Here is a 19636-nt window from a genome sequence, read left to right as displayed (position 1 = left end):
TATGGAAAATGTCATCTGGTCTGACAAATCATAACTTCAGCTGCAACATGCTGTTGTTAAATTCAGAATATGGCAAAAATAACATGAATCCACTGAAGTATCTTGTCTTGTGCCAACAGAGTAAACAGGCGTTGTTGGTATAATCGTGTTTTTCCAATGACAGCTAAGCCTCTTAATATCAAGTGAGCATTATTTAAATGGCATACAATGGTTAAACATTGTTCCTGACCATGTACATCCCCTTTTGGCTACACTATACTCCTTCATAAATGGATATTTCAAGCAGTATAATGTGTACAAGGAAAACAGGTGCAAGCTGGATGGAAAATAAAAGGACAGAGAGCATCAACTGAAAAATAAAAGGAGGAAGAGATAAAGCTGGTTGTGGAGTCAATGGCAAGTTGGCTAAAGCAATCAGGAAAAGCAGTGCGCAGAAAGAAGAAAAGCAGTAACGGTGGTACACACAGAGAAGAAAGGTTACACTTAGGTGTGGCTATGGAGGGTGGAAAAGAAATAGAAGGCAGGAAAATGAAAGTAACACCTAAAAGAGGCATAAGATATGTAGTGGAATGATTACAAGGAGGAAAGAGAAGCATATATTAAAATGAGCTCGAGATGTTGACCATTTGAGTAAGGAGAAGAAGACCTAAAAAGAAAAATGAAAGGAAAAAAGGACACTGCAAAAGCCAGATATTGAAGTCCCTTAAAGGGGTAACAGGTTCTGAGAAAGGGGACATTGATTAAAGGAAAAAAAATCTCATATCATCAACTGAGACTGAACTTGTAAATAAATTTCATCATAGGCAATTTATAAATCCAAACCACTTACTTGTTAAGTGTTACACTTATTTTGTATACAATATAATGGATTATAAAGCAAAGTAATTTTAATTATTTTAACTGCTGTTGAGAGTTACAGGAAAGAATCTCAACTCTCATCATTACTCGGAACTCCAAAGTCAAAGCTCTGATGTCACATAGCAACAACCAGACATATACCACACCCATTTTTTATTTTAATACAAACAAAATAGATTCTTTCAGTATTTTGACTAGGTTACCATTTAATCTGAAGCCAACTCATATATTAGGCAAGCACACTTTTTGTTCTTAAAAAAATGGGGCCAAAAGGGCAGTCTACATTTCCTCTGTATAAAACACCTGCACCCTTTGTGGCTTTTAGAATAACTTTCTTAACAAGAACATTCCATCAGTTTGCCATTTCTTCTGTGCCGATTCCTTCTGGCAGAAAGCATCTGTGCTTTCAGTCCTCTACTGAAGTACAATAAATCCAAGTTCCAGGTTATTAAAAATTGCTTTCAATCATGTCAGGCTGAACAGACCACTAAATATTCTTTATGTAGGATTGGAAATTTGATTTAAACAACACCTAATTTTTACTGTCTGTTGAATGCGTTTTAAAACCTTCATAACCATACTGCATTTTTTCATCACATTTGTTTCTATCAGTCCTAAGTTTATCTATTCACAATATTTATTTCTTTCAAAAAATGCATCCCTACTTACCATATTTTCACGAAAAAAAAGATCACAAGAACTATACACTAGTTAAAAATTATAACATAACATTATCAAACCTGTTTTAAAAACTTCACAGTTGTAGCAGGCTGGAGAAATTCCCAGCAGCATCAGTCACAAAGCAGAAATCATCTCTGGATAAGACCTACTCATGCACACATCCACACTTAGATGGGCCAGTTAGAAACAGTATAATAAAAATACAACACAAAATGATACTAAACCACACTACATTTTTTGTCCAAGATTCTACTGTCTTAGATCTACTGTATACTGTAGCAATTTTCAATGGATCACAGTATGTAGACAAACAATGCTGTTTAATGGTGTTTACCACAGATGTACATTATTTTCTTAAATAATAAAGTTGGAGTCTTTAACAGATCATGTAACACTCTGTGGATGTCTCCTTATTCATAGGTCTTCTCCAGACTCTCTCAATCATTTTCCCATCTCAATCACTTTGAGCTTGATCACCTCATTTCAAATTTCAATCAATTCTCAAAAATGTTATAAATAAACTTTTTAGAACTTTCATCCTGACTTACAGCTCAAGGTAGGTGCTCTTCAGAGCTCAGAAACAATTCAACAACTCACGATTCACCAAAAAAGAATCAGTGATGATAGCAGCTGTTAGTGGGACTCCAGGAAGAACCTTCTGATGCTGCATATTAATGCTACGAAAGTGACTATACAAGAAAGGTTTACTAATTTTGAGTCCAAAATGAAATAATTTAAAATAAAAAAATAACAATAATCAGGGAAACCTTCTTTGTAGAGTCCAGTATAATTTATCAAAAGAGATGAAAGTGCACTTTTAAGTTTAAATCTTGCTTAAGACAAAGTTTCTTGATGAAGAAAACAGGACTCTTCAGGATAGCCAGAGAATTATTGGACACAAACAAGATACAACAACAATATTTATTTATATAGTAAATTTTCATACAAATGATGTAGCTCATAATTCTTTACATGATGAAGAAAGAGAAAAAAAGACTAAATAAGAAAACAGAATGACTGAGCACTAATTAACATATAATAAATGTAAGGTCCGATGGCCAGGGAGGACAGAAAAAAAAAAAAGCTCCAGACGGCTGGAGGAAAAAAAATAAAATCTGCAGGGGTTTAGAGACCACGAGACTGCCCAGCACCCTGTAGGCATTCTACCTAACATAAATGATCTCAATCAGTCCTTATTGTATTCAGGGTTCACATGGAAGAACTTGATGATGATGGACTACCTTGATCAAATGCGGCCCAAGACATTCACAAATCTCTCAAGCTTTATCTCAGACAACACGGGGATGTAGGGTGTATGAAGGCCACATTGACTCACCTGGGCTTCGCTTGTTATGGTTAAACTTTTAAGATTTTCACACCACCAAATTACGTTGAATAAAGGCTACCATGTTGAAGGGAAATCATTGGAAGATTCACAACTTCTTTTTCAAGCAGACTTTAGTCTTATTACAGCAGAGAGAGGGAATATTATACATTTATTTTCTAATCTTGTTATCTAGGACTCCACTTCCAATTTCCAGGATGTCATCATTTGGCTAAATGACAAAATTATGAGATGCTGGTCAACACTGAAAAAAATATTGATAAATATGTCATAATTGAAAGCCTCTGCCTATACTTCAGTACATTCTCCATCCCATGCATGCAACAGTATCATCTCTGTGTAAAACTTAATTAGACTGATACTTTTATTGTGCTTAACCTTTCACCTAGAATATCATTTTTTTCTTCTTTCCCATGACACATTTTTGCATTGACTATATTTATGCTACTTGTACACTTGTCTCATTTCACTCATTATTGAGTCCTTCATTTTGCAATTTTATCATCTACAATGGCTCTGCTGATGATTCCATCCTTCCAATTTAAATAACAATCTTAACTTTTTCTATAAACATTTGGCTGACAAAACATATTAATTTCTTGTAATTAATCAAGGCTCAGTGGATGAATCAAGTTCAATATGTTAGGTCAGCGTCACATTCTATATCACTGCTAAAACTTGAGTATGCTCTGAAAAACTGTACACTTACAGTAAAAGTGAAGAGATAAAAGAGATGCAAATTGCAAACAATAGATTTAAGCTGAGGGCAGACTTTCAGATTCAATGTATTCAATTATATACCATTATAATGTAACATCCCCCTATTTCCACAATAAGAATCAAATTAAGTTAAAAAAAAAAAAGATAGTGGTCTGCAGTGGACTGTGGAGAGAGACAGCCCGCAACAGTGGAAGACAATCAGAAAACACGGCATAAGGAATAATGTAAAAATAGCTGTGTCTAGTTGCATATTTGTGCCTGTTGTTTTAATGAGCCATTTCTCATGGCCATAACATCAGAGAGCTATAGTCCTTCAGTGTTAAATACCTGCAAAAGTTCTTCGGCTTAACTGTCATTTGGTGCTTCATAATTACCAAATTATGAGGTCATTTGGTGCCTTATAATATTTATGATTATTTTATTTTAATATAAAAGAAAAAGCTTATGCAAATATATATTAAAACTTGCATATTTACATACTAATTTGAATTTATTTTGCAATGTTTTGATTTATGAATGTCTAATAACAAGGAACACTAAAGAAATACAGTACAGTTCTTTTATGAAGATTTCACATCATGGGAACACTGTATTGTGAAGAATGGATCGCAATATATCTGTATCATGGAAAAAATGTATTGATCGGATGGAACATTTTCACAATACAGGTGGTTTGGATACAGACAAGAGACATATTTAAATAAAAGATTAAAAACTTTATTCTGGGTCACAACACAAACCAATAAAAATAGAAACCCTTTCCATTCTTAGCCAGCAAGTTCTTGTTTTCCCCTCTATCTGCTCTATTTGCTTTGACAGTCACCAATCACTCTTTCACTCTGTTTACCAAGAAAGGGAACAATGAGATGAAGATTACCTTCTGCTTTGATGCACATTATAAACATTGCAGGCAGTCAAAATATGCAACATGAAATAAGAGAGAGAAATATGTAGTGTAGTTGTATTATAGGAAGACCTTCACTAGAGGAAGAACTAGTCCTTAACCACTCATTCATTTTTCATCACTTTTCAACCTTTATTTTTCAAAACAGTTACAGTAACCTGGAATAAAAATATCAATGAACATGCACTGAACAAATTCAGATATAAACATTGGAAGAATGTGAAGTCTCCTATTAACCTTAAATCTTCAGGATGTGAAAGGAAAATTGGTGATATGAAAAAAACTAATACAGACACAAAGAGAAAATGCATTCACCACACAGAGAGACAGGGTTGAGAGTTAAATGGATGGATACGTGAAGCATCAGCTTTAGCCACAGCCCAACATGCTTGTAGCTGTCAATCATTATTCATTTTTATGGTGTCTATCCTTACTAAAAGAACTCAAATTGGGAACAAGGATTGAAACCATAGCTGCTATTGTAAAAACACCCACTCAGATGTGAATCATTTCAGTAAGTTAAAAAGAATACTCACCCTTTAAAGCAAATAGTCCTTTTTTGCTCTCCAGTCTGGCTAGTGAAGACAACATGGTAAATAAAATTGTTGCCATATCCTGTCAAAAGGCATGATAATATATTTCTCTTGCATAATGCTAGAAGCGTTTATACCCCTGCAATAATTTGATCATATCAAGAAACAAGAATATTCTTAAGAAATAAATTAAATACTTCAGTTTTGCCATGCTAGGATCTGGTCCAAAATTCTTGTACAGTGGACATAATACATGGATAATAGGAGGAAGAAAATTCATTTTGGCAGGATCAAATATTGACTGAAAGCTGGTCATTGTTATTGCTTTTAGAATGACAAATGTCTACACAAGGAGAAAGGCAGGGCAAACACTAAGTTTCAGGAACTAGCAACATAATATTAACAACAATGCAATTTTCTATACTAGCTTCTTTTTCTCACACTTGTCCTTGAAGTCAAATGAGTCTATTATATTTGTTACATTAGTATTTGTTTCTTTTACATATTTATTGTTTAATCAAAATAAAAATTTTCTTGGCAAGTTTTAATTATTATGTGGGACAACATACATAATTACAATATTTTTCAGTCTGAAAAACGATGGCCATAGTGCAAAATCAATTATTATATGTTGAAAAGAACTTGGGATTAAATTCTTATGGACTATATGAGCAGTCTCTGAACCCAAAGATGGCCCAAGGAGGCTGAAAGTATGAACTTATAAAGCGCTTTATTAAAGATGACACAAACAGATGCTGAAGATTAGAAAGTACAAATAAAGAGTAAGGAAAGAAAAACATTTTCACACTGGGTGTATCTAAACACCAACAAGCCATGCCTAGTATGTGCAGAGGCAGATTCACTAACCAAAATACAATAACAATATTCCCTATTTAAATTCTTTATGTGCCATCTCCAGTCTTGTTTCTATTTTCTTCTACCATCTGAGCCTTTGTGAAATTCTCACTTTGACTCCAAGCACAGAGTCTAATTTGAAGAAGGGGCTTTTAAGGTATGGCAAATTATCATTTCCAGGTTTATCTCAGAACATGCTTCTGGAGCACCAGATATAATGTAGAAGACCTAAATGCTTCTATAAGGACTTCCCTGTCTCCGTTTCTCTCTAGCAGTCTCAGGTGATCCAGAACATCTACACTACGAATAAAAGCTGGTGGGTTCCAGACAAGCTAATGAGGCCAGGCATATTGTAGAGGGGAAGTACAATATCCTGCCATCTAGAAGAGTATCCCAATATGCTGAATGGAGCTCCCTATTATTTCAGTTTATTGAATTCAGGATCCTGACTGAAGTACATGATCATCAGTCCTGTCACTACCTGAGCACCATTCACATTCAACAACACGGGCCTTTTGAAATAGGGAACCTTTAAAACAAGGCTCAATATATTTTAGATAAACTGAAGCAACAGTGTGATGTTCAGTTTTATCTGTTCTTAACTTAATTTTTCTTTTTGTAAAAACTTGATTGCTTTGTATGGATTGTAATAAAATTAATACAATAAATTAAAAAAAAACATTTTGCAAAGGATGGCTCACTTGCTTGTACATTGCAATCAAATTTTTCTGCAATTGGGATAACAAGCTAAATTAATAGACAGCTTATGTAAAATTATAAAGTGTGAGGTTGAAATTCAAATTTTAGCTCACCATGTTACCTGGAGTAATCACTTAAATTACTGTAATTCTGTTCTAGCTCAATACATCTTTCTGCGAAATGTGTTTTAGTGTTATATTGTATAAAAAAAAATGGCATTACAAAAGAAATTACATAAAACTGACTTGCTATTACTATCAAAAAATTGCTATTATTTATGTAATTACATTTTAGGTGATGATCTCTAATATGTCTGATTCAGTGAAAGTTAAGCTTTATTTCCAGATTTATAGCAAGATACCTAAAGTTAAAAGTTTGGGACAATGCACTAATAATATATTGCATAAAAATGATACAATTAATTCATTAAAGTCATGCAAAACTTTATAGGGACTTGAACGTTTCTCTAGGTAAGCAATTGATAGTAAGAGCGTAAATAAATACAGTCGTAATGTAAATGTTGATAAGCACAATGTGTGAAATCTGGGACATTGGCTTGATCAAAGATATTAAAATCAGTAAAGCTTCTCTTTTTTTTGCTTTAAATCTGAAAGCAATTCTCAGCTTTGCTAAGTTTCTGATGCAAAGTCAACTGCCTGAAAGTAACCTTGTGAACCCCAAGTTCAAAGCTTTCTCTCTTTTATGGTCAAAAAGTAGCTGCTGATTAAATGATGGGGTGACAATGGATGCCAGAGAAAATCCTCAGAGAACTTTGTCTGGAAGCAGTCCCCCCTTCCAGATGTAGGACAGAAAATAGTAGATGAGCTCATTTCACTAACATTGCCAGAGAATATATTTTCTTTTAGCTAATGGCAAATCTTGCTGTACACCTGCTTTGACAGTTTTAGAATAAACTGCAAGTTGTCCTTTTTTTCTAATCTAATGGATGTACAGTAAATAAGATAATAGCAGGTCTCTACTACTATAGAGACTGATCAATATTAAGAGAAAAACATGCTAGTAAAGTTAAGAGATGAATGACCCCTGCACTCATATCATTATTCTGAAAGGGTTAAAATCTGACCTTTTCTTTAACTCAACACTCCCATTATAATGCATGATAAGCACTTGTTTAAGTAATTTAAATCACCAAATAGTACTTTCAAAGAGTGTTGCTGTATAGGAAATTGAGTGGATGCCGTGGCAGAATGCTCATAACAATGATAAAAATTAAGGAAAATATTATCTGAAAAGTCACTATGAGTAAATAAAGTCTGCCTTGGTCTAAATTGTACATTAGGTAATGTGAAAGCTTCACAATTTATTCCTGGGTTGTCTAAACTAATGCTTCACTACCTAAAATTAAATTAAATTGTAATATACAGGTACTACACAGACAGGCTAATGTCCAGAGTAGGGTTTTAGAAGTATTGAGAGGGGATTATGGAATGAGAGAAATATAATGCGTCAGTGAAAGGGAGTTTATGTACCTGGCATGGAATATTTGCATAAACTTGTTTAGAGACACATGTTTCTTTTGGTATATTATTTATCCATCTATCCCAAGATAAGCAGTAATAGTATTTATATATAGCTGAGCTTAAAAAATAGTTCAACGTGGGTTGCATCCTAAAGTAAAAAATTTTATATTTTTGGAATATGCATGAGGTAACCTACACAGATGTGCTGCCAGAGGGTGTAGATGCTTGTAGGGTTCTGCATCTTTACTAGCATCAGCAATGCTGGTATAAATATAGTAAATCCACCATATAAAGATGGCCAACATAAGTGTAGATGTCAAGTACATGCCAGTCAGTGGTGTCCACATAGTAGGACACTGCACTGTGACATCGGTTTTCCCCAGAGAAAAAGCTGAGTCAAAGGACAGTAGCATCATGTGAATGGAAATTGTTGCTGGAAACACAAACGTTAGTTGGTATGCACAATAAGAACTTCTAACCACAGCAATCTAGCCAATTAAAACACAAAAATCCAAAAACAGCAAAGCACAGTACAAGTAAACGTATCCAAGTCATTATATAAAAACTGAAACTAAAAACACAAGAAAAAGGTCACCAAACACTAAGCTGTAAACATACAGGTAAGGACAGTCTAGCAGAAGGTGTTGACGAGGCACAGAACCCAATGCGAAAGTGAAACACTTTGTTCAGGTCATGTTTTTTATTTTTCCTTTCCCCTGTCATCATGTGACTGTAGCACAGTTAGTAATGCTAAGCAAAAGATAGTTTCAGGTGGGACTAAAGTTCAAGAAATAGTGCAGACTCAGATTAATTTCTAACACAAGGGTAAATGTCATCATGAAAAAGAAAAGGGTAGAAAGGTATTGGCTACAGTCTACACTGAGGTAAGAGAAAACGTATGTGCTTTTACCCCTCACAGCTGAGGCATACAATATTTGTACTGGGTTGTATCTTTTTTGATATTTTGCTTTGTGTTCTCCCTCTGTCTCCTACAGTGGCACATTTACATTTAAACTGAACATAAAATACCTTAAAAAAAAAAAAGCAAAAAAAAACTTGCATCTTTATCCATGAAATGAATAAGGGGTATAAGGCAGGACAAGAAGTATTACCTCGCAAACCTCCTAAGGTCATGCCAGGACAAAGCAAACGTTTAAGAAGGTAGTTGAAAGTATATAAAATGTTTTAATTAAAAATATAACAATAAAGTTAAGAATCAACAAAAGTAGAACACAGAAGAGCAAATAAACAAACATCAAAAAGAATGATTGCCTGCTCTACCACAGGGGGCTAACCTCAACTTACTTGGTGTAATTAATAGTTTGCCAGCTTATCCATTTCTAATTACCACAAAATGTCCTTGTTTCACTTCTTGAACTTTCTTTTTCTTGCATTGTGAGTTCAGCTTTAATCAGAAGCAGGTTTCTGCTTATCTAAAACCACAGCCTGAGGTAACTTCTTTGGTAACGTACAACCTAAAGATTCCCAGGACTGCCATACTATAGTACTTTCTGATGGCCCTAGAACAACCACACAACTGATCAGTTTTATTTGAAGGAGTATATTCCAACAGTAGATCTCAAGCTGCTCAATATTTTTGGTCCTCAGCAGGACTATACACTTCTTTTTTTAGATATGCCTGTTGTCACATACTGCTCCAGAATAATTATTCAGGTTTCCTTCCAATGATCCACTATCTGATGATCTTCTTATAATGTAACTGGTACAATTCCCTTCCAGGGTACTCATTATAGTTATTATGCTAACTGTTCATTGTGACCTCATTTACCTAATACAGGTTAGCACAGAAGCTTTCCAACAGTCAATGCCTGGCATCAGTTGGCTGTTAATCTATCCTGTGCCACCACTAAATTTTCTGTTCTTCTGGTGACCCCTTAGTGGTCTGACAATATATTTCATAATATATATTGTGACAAGGATCGATCATCATTTTGGATGGCTATCCACCCAGAAAGGCATCACAAAAATTTCCTAGTATTACTTAACCTTACTTAAAAGTTGCTTTGCTGACAACTGCACAATTTATGACACACAATGCAGTCCCACAATTTAATTAGAAACATGTAACCTTAGGTTTTCAGCTTGAAAGGAGACACTTTAACATTCATACAATTTTAATTAAACAGGCAACTATACACAGAGCAAAGCAAGCTCTTATTTAAGCCCTCTCAAGGACATGTGTCTTAACTTATTGTAATTTAAATCATTTTTTTACTATGTTGACTGCGGTTTGCTCTACAATCTTAAGTAACTAGAAATTTATTACATTAGATAACTTACTAATCCCATACAGAGAAGGAACTGTCTGGGCCACTATTATGCCTTCAAGATATGTATTACGGGTATACCCTGGTGTTAAAGGAGGATAAACACTAGTTAAGAACTGAATAAAAAAAGTGTTACTCATACAATAACATGCTGTCCAAATTTGATAGTTACCATCAATTCACTTTACTACAGGCCTTGTTGCATCTCATTAACTTACTGAAAACCATGAGACTGTGTGTTATTTATAAGCATGTATTTGTTGAAAAACCAATAATATGATTTTAAAATCCAAGGAATCATCCATGTTTCTGAACAGAATCCATTTCATTAAATTACAGTATAGTGTCACAGAATGACACAGCCTGTCCTGGCAGCATGAGACACATGGCAGGGACCAAATTTGAACGTGCCCCAGCTCATTGCAGAGCCCACTCAAGCACACTGCTACACTTACTCACACTGAGGTCAATTTGCAAGCACCATTTAACATTTTTGTCTGAAATATGTGTACTACAAAACTAAACCAACACAAAAGAAGTTAGTTTTAATAATAAAATTATTATTATACTTTATATAATAAAACCACTCAGTCCAAATCATGGTCATAGAAGGCTTAAGCCTATCTTGAGAGCATTGGACACAAGGAAGGGACCAGCCCTGGACATGGTATCAGTCCATCATAGGGCCCCACTCACTCACACCCTTATAGTGCAAATTTAGACTTGCCAATTAAAGAGATACACACATATTTGAGAAACAGGAGGAAAACAGGATTACCCTGACAATACCTGAGGAAGACATGGAGAGAATAGGTAATCTCCACACAAACAAAATGGGCTGCAGTCATCTAAAAACCACCTCAGTCTGAAACATACCATTTATGAATCATATAAAACTATAAGAGCTGTTTTTTTTTGTTTTAAGACACTTTTCACCTGACAGACGACAAGTTGTTGAATACTCCAATAATCCTCCTGCATGCATAATTTAATCAATCCTATACTTTAACCTCCAGAATGCAATTTAATTGTTAATCCTGATTGCAGCATATTCTGATGAATGCCTTGTTCATAAGCTAATATATATATTCACATTTCAAAATAAGGCAGCTTTAAACACAGCAGTCTCAAAAACCATACATTTCACTTGGCCATTGTATCCTCAAAATACAAACATCAGTAACAGATTGACAAAAACATATTCATTTATTGTCATGTCAAAGTGAAATATGTTATATTCCTGCATATTTCAGCTCTTTCTGGATATGCAACAATTAACAATATTTTTAGTTTTCCAGTCAAGACAGATTAATTTATATTCCCAGGTGACATTTCCAGTTTTGATTTACTTTATTTTGCTTCTGGCAAGCTTTGCAATTGCAAGCTGTTACACCAGATTCTTACTAGCTATAAACTAAAATGAAACATACAAGTTAGGATACTGGCACAAATTTATTGTAACCATACTTATGAAAGACCCCAAGAAGGTCCTGGTTGCAAAGACCAATACGAGTTTGAACACAATGGTTAGTCTTGTTGACAAAGGGGACACACTGCCACCACTTAAAAAGATCAAGCTGACATGACAAGTGATTCACAAACTAAACAAGAAAGGGAAACGGAAGAAAATGCTCACATTACTTCCATTTTTATGCCTATATGAGCATATTTCAAACAAGTTCACTATATGAAAATACATGAGAGCTCAATACATCAAAGGGTACCATTCATCAGACCCCACAGTTTAACCTCAACTTAAGTGCCATATGACACATGTGCAAAAAATTCTTTGTTTACAAGGAGATAAAGATAACAACAAAAAAATATTAAACACACATGATAAAATGGCAAACAATGCAGTTTGATGATTAAGATGCACTCTGACTGAGAGCAGAAATTCTCTACAAAATTATTTGATTGTCTCTTAGAGCTATGGTATTATAAATAAAGGTGTGTAAACAGGTACTATTTGGGGTCTCTGGCAACACTGAAAGCATTAGTACAGCAAGTCATATTTGTTATGAAGAATCTGTACGGAATGGTCTTGCCATTACGAAGAAATGATTTTGCCTTACCAAAATGTGACGCATCAAGAAGTGATCACCATAGTAATACTGATTTGATATAAACCTGTACACATATGCATAACACAAAATAAGTTGAAGATTACCGATTACCATAGTCTTACTGTTATTGAGTGTTGCAAATACCTTGGATGACTTCATAAACACTGTTTTATTCCATGGTTGTTTTCCAAAACATTGGAAACTTCAGCTAAAGCTGATGGATAGGTGCACTGAGAATTACATTCAGTCAAGATGTGTGTAACATCCTTACTTATCTGGCAAGAAAATTCCATAGTTACAAATTTCTGGAAATAATCAAACATTCATGGCTGTCTTGGCAACAAAGACCTGTCTGTAAATGTGCTGTAACAAAATGTCCTTGATGCACGTGTTGATTTTGGAGATAGCTCGTCAGATTCTCCTTCAGAGCTGGAAAGGTACAGTACCTACATCTCAGAGGGGTTTGAGCTTGGTTAAATTACACGGTAACTTGACAAAGAATATTTTAACTGACTTTTAGCAGCAGTTCTAAAAACTAAGTACAAACATCAAATGTAGCCCGCTTTTAGAATGGAAAAGACCTCACATCCCAAAGATGTGCAGGTTAGGATCTTGCCAACTACAAATTGCCCCAATAGGTCCTGCATAAGACTTCACATCTGTCAAGTTTTAATTCTTACCATGCTCCCAATGCTGCCAGACTAGACAGAGAGCTCACAAAACCCCTTACTGGATAGAGGGACTAAGAAAATGGATGGATTCATTTTATCTTAAAAAACTTGCTAAGTTTTATATTATTTTAAACTACTTTTTTAAAGGATGCATTACAATCTCCAAATAACTAAAGATTTTTTATTAGCAAAAACATTCCAGTATATTATATATTTGTGTAAATATTGCATGATTTGTTCTTAGTGTTTCAACATAGTATTTTGTGTTTGCAGCACATGCCTTATGGTGTTTATTTTAACTAAACTCTGTTTGTAGTTTGTTGGTATTATGTAGTATGTAAGTGGAAATGCACTTTCTAAGAATAAACTTAATTAAACTTTAAAAACTGTTTCCGATTTCATCATTTTACCTTGAAACATACAGTTAGGCCCATAAATATTTGGACAGAGACAACTTTTTTCTCATTTTGGTTCTGTAAATTATCACAATCTATATATAGTGTGGATTCACTAAGCCACCGACAAGTAAGACACCTATGGCGCATGCAGAAAGGAGCCACGGCCACCAACTCCAAGACCATTGGATACGACGACAACTCGCAGAGCCACGTCCACCAACTCGGAGGCGACGACACAGAAAAAACGGTGTCATTTGTATTCATGTGTCGTAGAGGCCACACATGCACCTCCGAGCCACGTTGACTGTTCATAGAGGCATGTTTCTCGCGGAGGTGAATCGCCATAAGCAGCGTGTAAAACGGTTTGCGAGGGGTATCCCATGGGATCATTAAAACAATCGTTTACAACTGAGGTTAAAACACAATGAAGTAAGCAGTCTTTAAAAACCGACTTTTCGGTTACGACACACGAATGCGTGCACCATAGCAAACTGTTTTACACGCTACATACAGCAATTTGCATCCGCGACAAACATGCGTCTTCTTCACTCACGGACAATTATATGTTGCTCTCTCCAGAGTTCCATCTTTTCATTCACTTTCTGTTGTATCCTTAAACCCTCCCTTTTTAGACAACTTTGTCTTTCCAGAAGTGTTCAACCATCAGTAAATAATTATGCGGCGTTTGTTATGCCAATGGTTCATTATTGTGTTGTATTTTGCTCTCTCCAGAGTTCCATCTTTTCATTCACTTAATGTTGAATTCTCACACCAACCCGTTTTAGACAACCGTGTCTTTCCAGAAGTGTTTAGCTTTCAATTAATAATTATGCATGAGACTGAGCGTGTGTCTACCCGGCGCAGAGAGGCGTGGGTAAGCCGTTGAACCCCATTCGGGCTGCAAACTGTGGAATTCCCACTAAGTGCGACTCATACACTCCCACTGGTTACGTCCCTACCCTTTGTACACACCCCCCTCCCACCTCGCTAGTACCGTGGTCGGGTGTCTTGGTGGATTATATATAGAAAAGCAGCCAAAACCGCACAGAGCAATGAAATGTCTACGTGAGTCACAGGTGCATCTTAACTGTGCAAAGACGACAACGACTCAAGTGACGAGTTGGAGGTGGGCACACAAGCAGGCAGTGCATACTGAACGAGAAATCAGCAGACTAGCATGACGGAGGGAGCTGAATGGACGTCCTTCTCCTCTCTTCCCGTTCCACCCTCCGCGCCTGAGCGCCGTGCACCCCCATCCCTCCGTCTGGCAGGAGAAGGCGCGATGGCAGTCCGGCAGTTTTCAGTCACGGACGATTGTGTGTTGGTTCATTCCGTGCACTGTTACAATCTTGCTTTTCTTGCTGATTTATTACATTACAGATTTTTCAAATGTTAATTTTCTCCCTGCCTGATTATGTGGCATATGGTACGCTGCGGGTTGGCTAGTGAATTTTAAATTAAACAACTGTGGCAGATTGCTGGGGTTCTTACCTGGCCGGGATGCCTGGAAGGACCGGAAATGGACATGAATAGCTTCCGGGTCACGAGGGAGCAACTGCCCTGGATTAGAAGAGGACCACGGGAGAGAAGCAAAGAGGTTCTGGCCTGTTGGGACCCGTGGCCATCGCCTCAAGCCTCTTGGGACCTGGAGAACTGTTACTTCCGCCACACCAGGCAAGATGGCGGATGAACCTGCCAGGGACGTCCGGAGTGCTTCCGGTGCAAAGGGCAGCACTTTCGCCACACCAGGAAGTGCTGCCGGAAGGTCGTCATCAGCCACCTGGAGCATATCTGGGCAGGAATAATAGGGGCCTCCTTCTTACAGTTGGGGAGCTTGAGTCGGGAGTGGGAGCAGGAAGAAGCTCCCAGGAGGAGACAGGTGACCAAGGACTTAGAGAAAGAGAGAGAGAGAGAAGCATTATTGTGGTGATTAATTAGCTGTGTGCATTGTGTGGTGTTTGGAACTGTAAACCTTTGTTTATTTGGGATAAATAAACATGTGACTTTTATAAAGATGTGGCTTCCGACTGGTGGTGTCCGGGCAAGTCGCACACAACTCAGATGCAGTTGAAGTGCAGACTTTCAGCTTTAATTCAGTGGGATGAATTTTTTAACACGATCCCTTCATTTCAGGGGCTCAAAAGTAATTGGACAAATTAAATAACTGGAAATAAAATATTCATTTCTAATAATTGGTTGAAAACCCTTTGCTGGCAATGACAGCGTGAAGTCTTGAACTCATGGACATCACCAGATGCTGGGTTTCCTCCTTTTTAATGCTCTGCCAGGCCTTTACTGCAGCAGCTTTCAGTTGCTGTTTGTTTGTGGGCCTTTCTGTCTGAAGTTTAGTCTTCAACAAGTGAAATGCATGCTCAATTGGGTTAAGATCAAGTGACTGACTTGGACATTCAAGAATTTTCCACTTCTTTGCTTTAATAAACTCCTGGGTTGCTTTGGCTGTATGTTTTGGGTCACTGTCCATCTGTATCATGAAACACCACCCGATCAATTTGACTGCATTTAGCTGGATTTGAGCAGACAGTATGTCTTTGAACACCTCAGAATTCATTCGGCTGCTTCTGTCCTGTGTCACATCATCAATAAACACTAGTGTCCCAGTGCCACTGGCAGTCATGCACACCCAAGCCATCACACTGCCTCCACCGTGTTTTACAGATGATGTGGTATGCTTTGGACAATGAGCTGTTCCACGCCTTCTCCATACTTTTTTCTTGCCATTATTCTGGTAGAAGTTGATTTTGGTTTCATCTGTCCAAAGAATGTTTTTCCAGAATTGTGCTGGCTTTTTTAGATGTTCTTTAGCAAAGTCCAATTTAGCCTTTCTATTCTTGAGGCTTATGAGTGGCTTGCACCTTGCGGTGCACCCTCTGTATTTACTTTCATGCAGTGTTCTCTTTATGGTAGACTTGGATATCGATAGGCCTACGCCCTGGAGAGTGTTGTTCACTTGGTTGGCTGTTGTGAAGGGGTTTCTGACTTCTGCGATCATCCAACACTGTTGTCTTTCGTGGACGCTCAGGTCTTTTTGCGTTGCTGAGTTCACAAGTGCTTACTTTCTTTCTCAGGATGTACCAAACTGTAGATTTTGCCACTTGTAATATTGTAGCAATTTCTCAGATGTTTTTTTTTTCTGTTTTCACAGCTTAAGGGTGGCTTCTTTCACCTGCATGGAGAGCTCCTTTGACCGCATCTGTCTGTTCACAGCAAAATCTTCCACATGCAAGCACCACACCTCAAATCAACTCCAGGCCTTTTATCTGCGTAATTGATAAGGACATAACGACGGACTTGCCCACACCTGCCCATGAAATAGCCTTTGAGTCAATTGTCCAATTACTTTTGAGCCCATAAAATGACGGGGTTGTGTTAAAAAATGCTTTAGTTGCCTCACATTTTTATGCAATCTTTTTGTTCAACCCACTGAATTATAGCTGAAAGTCTGCACTTCAACTGTATCTGAGTTGTTTCATTTAAAATTCATTGTGGCAATGTACAGAACCAAAATTAGAAAAAAGTTGTCTCTGTCCAAATATTTATGGACTTAACTGTACATATTAAACAAAAACAGTGTCTTGCAGAGTTAGTACACAAAGCGGTTGATGAAATCTACTACAATTATGTAGGAACTCAGAAACTTGAAAAATAATAAATACACACAGTCTGAATGTACAGAAGCAATAATATATATTGAGTCACCCATTAATAATAAAATTTAAATTTTAGTAGGCCAAGGGAAGGTAAAAAATGAAAGGATAATGGATAACTAAAACAAAAATGTGTGCCTTAATGAAAATTAGGTAATACTGAATGGGCATTTTCATACCATTTGAAATTTTGGATGCCTTCTGTTAGAAGAAGCAGTCTTATAGCCTGACAATGGGAAAATAAATTATAGTACTTAACTCTGGCACTTCCCCAGTGCCCAAGTAGCCAGCCACATTCTAAATTGAGTTTTACTGTAATCAAAAAAATGAAGTAATATTAGATTTATACGTGTTACAGTTTTTTAGTAACATCTGCTAATATAATACGCTACCGTGGCTGTTCGTTTGTCTGTCCAAGATTTTAAATCACCCGTAGCTCACAAACCGTTTGAACTATTTACCTGAAATTTCGTAAATATATACTATGTGATGTCTACTATCCGTTTTCGGGGTGATGATTGACCTCCAAGGTTATTCCTCTTTTTATTTTTATTTTATTGTAGAATCAGCTCTCAGCAGCAGCCAGCAGGGTGGCCATGCAGCGCATGCGTATGGGCGCCATTCTCATTCCCTACCACCTTCGCCATCACTTCCCCCACCTCTTCATATCTTAAATCATTCTTGAGAAAGATTGAAGACTTAAGTGCAAGCTTAAGTGAAAAATTAAGGAAAACGTACTAAGTAATTGCAACACAAACACTGACTTAATCAGTTTTAACACGAAAAGATTGCCAATGAAAGAAAAGAAGAAGCAGGCCACTAGGGTAAAGAAAAGAAGAGCTGCTCAGGAAACAGCAAGTGCATCAACCTCTGAGCAAATGAATGCTAAACATACAGAGAAAGAGTATGAAAACTATAAATGCTAAAGTCAGGTGTATTCACTGCACATTATTGTGCAGTGTGCCGTAACTGGTTACTAGATGTTTTGTTTGAAATATACAACAATCAGTTCATAGGAGGTCTGTGTAAGTTAGTGAGGCGCACTTGATCTACCTGACAGAGTTATAGGTATTCAGAATTAGAACAGGTTTTTTAATTTGTGGGCTGATAGGGAGAAGTTAATCAACTAGACAATATATAACAGATTTTATTTTATTAGTGTAAAAAAACACCCAATTGGAAAAGCAGTACAGAGCTTCCAGGCCTCTGAAAAAGTACAATATGAGTAACCAATGCAAAAACTGGATTATTGCAGGGAGGTTCTCTTGCGCCACCACCACCTACTCAAAGCATCATGATGCATGAAAGCCAGAAGTCTACGTGACCATCATCATCAGGTCCTTCCATGAAAACCCTAAATACAAAGAGGACTGTTTGACTTATGTTAGGTAGTTTGCCCAGAGGGGACTGTGAGGTCTCGTGGTCTGGAACCCCTACAGATTTTATTTTTTTTCTCCAGCTTTTGGAGTTTTTTTGTTTTTCTGTCCACCCTGGCCATCGGACCTTACTTATTCTATGTTAATTAATGTTGACTTATGTTTATTTTTTATTGTGTCTTCTATTTTTCTATTCATTTTGTAAAGCACTTTGAGCTACATTTTTTTGTATGAATATGTGCTGTATAAATAAATGTTGATTGATTGATTGATTAAAAAAGCTATATTTACATTTTAAGTAAGGGACAGATGAAGCATCAAAGAAAAGTATGTGTATTCCTAGACTGCCAAGCCACTTCTAATGGTGCTAGATATTCAGAACTTATCTATGTAAAGAACCAAGCTCTGACCATAACAATGTAGGCTAACAAAAACCTCTGAAAATGACACTGCATTTACTTACAATTGTGTGCATTTTAGCTCTTAACAACTTATAGTAATGTCGACTGTAACATATGTTTGCTTACTGTTGCTGCATTGTCTGTACCCCTGAGGTATAGCGATTTCATTTGAAATGAATCTAAGTGACACTTAAGTTTGAAAATTTTTGAGACAGACTTTCAGTTTTATATCATGTATTCCAGGAACGGAGAACAACTTTTACTTACATTCCAGGGTTTCTAAGGCTGGAAACATCTAAAGTCTGATGACTTACTACATCTCAAAACATTTGCTAATGTTGTAAATAAAAAAATCAGCTAATAATTAGACCTATACACTGAATACACATATCAAGTAATTTGCAAATAATTGTGCACAATTTAGAATTTAACCATTAGTAAATTTTTGAGTGTCCGTGCCCTGTGGGTTACTGGTATGCCATGTTAGCTTATTTCCTATTCCATCACCTGATGCTGTAAGAATAAGTTGTAGCATCATGAATCTTGAATAAGGAGATTTGACTGTAAATGTATACAGTGAGTGGCCACTTTAATAGAAACACCAGCTTTTTAATACCAAAGGTATGCTTCTCCAAACAGCCAATCATGTGGCTGTAACTCAGTGTACATATAGTATCTGTCTATTCAGACATTGT

The 19636-nt window shown here is 36.5% G+C and overlaps 1 protein-coding gene across 4 annotated transcripts in view; it reads right to left on the bottom strand.

The window, feature by feature from the left end:
- zfyve27 (zinc finger, FYVE domain containing 27) overlaps positions 1-19636 on the bottom strand; it is a 156859-nt gene that overhangs the window by 63807 nt on the left and 73416 nt on the right. The window lies entirely within an intron of this gene.

This window comes from Polypterus senegalus, chromosome 1 (assembly GCF_016835505.1).
Source record: "Polypterus senegalus isolate Bchr_013 chromosome 1, ASM1683550v1, whole genome shotgun sequence".
NCBI lineage: Eukaryota > Metazoa > Chordata > Cladistia > Polypteriformes > Polypteridae > Polypterus > Polypterus senegalus.
Note: the sequence above shows the minus strand (reverse complement) of the source record. Positions and strands in the feature narration are given on the sequence as shown.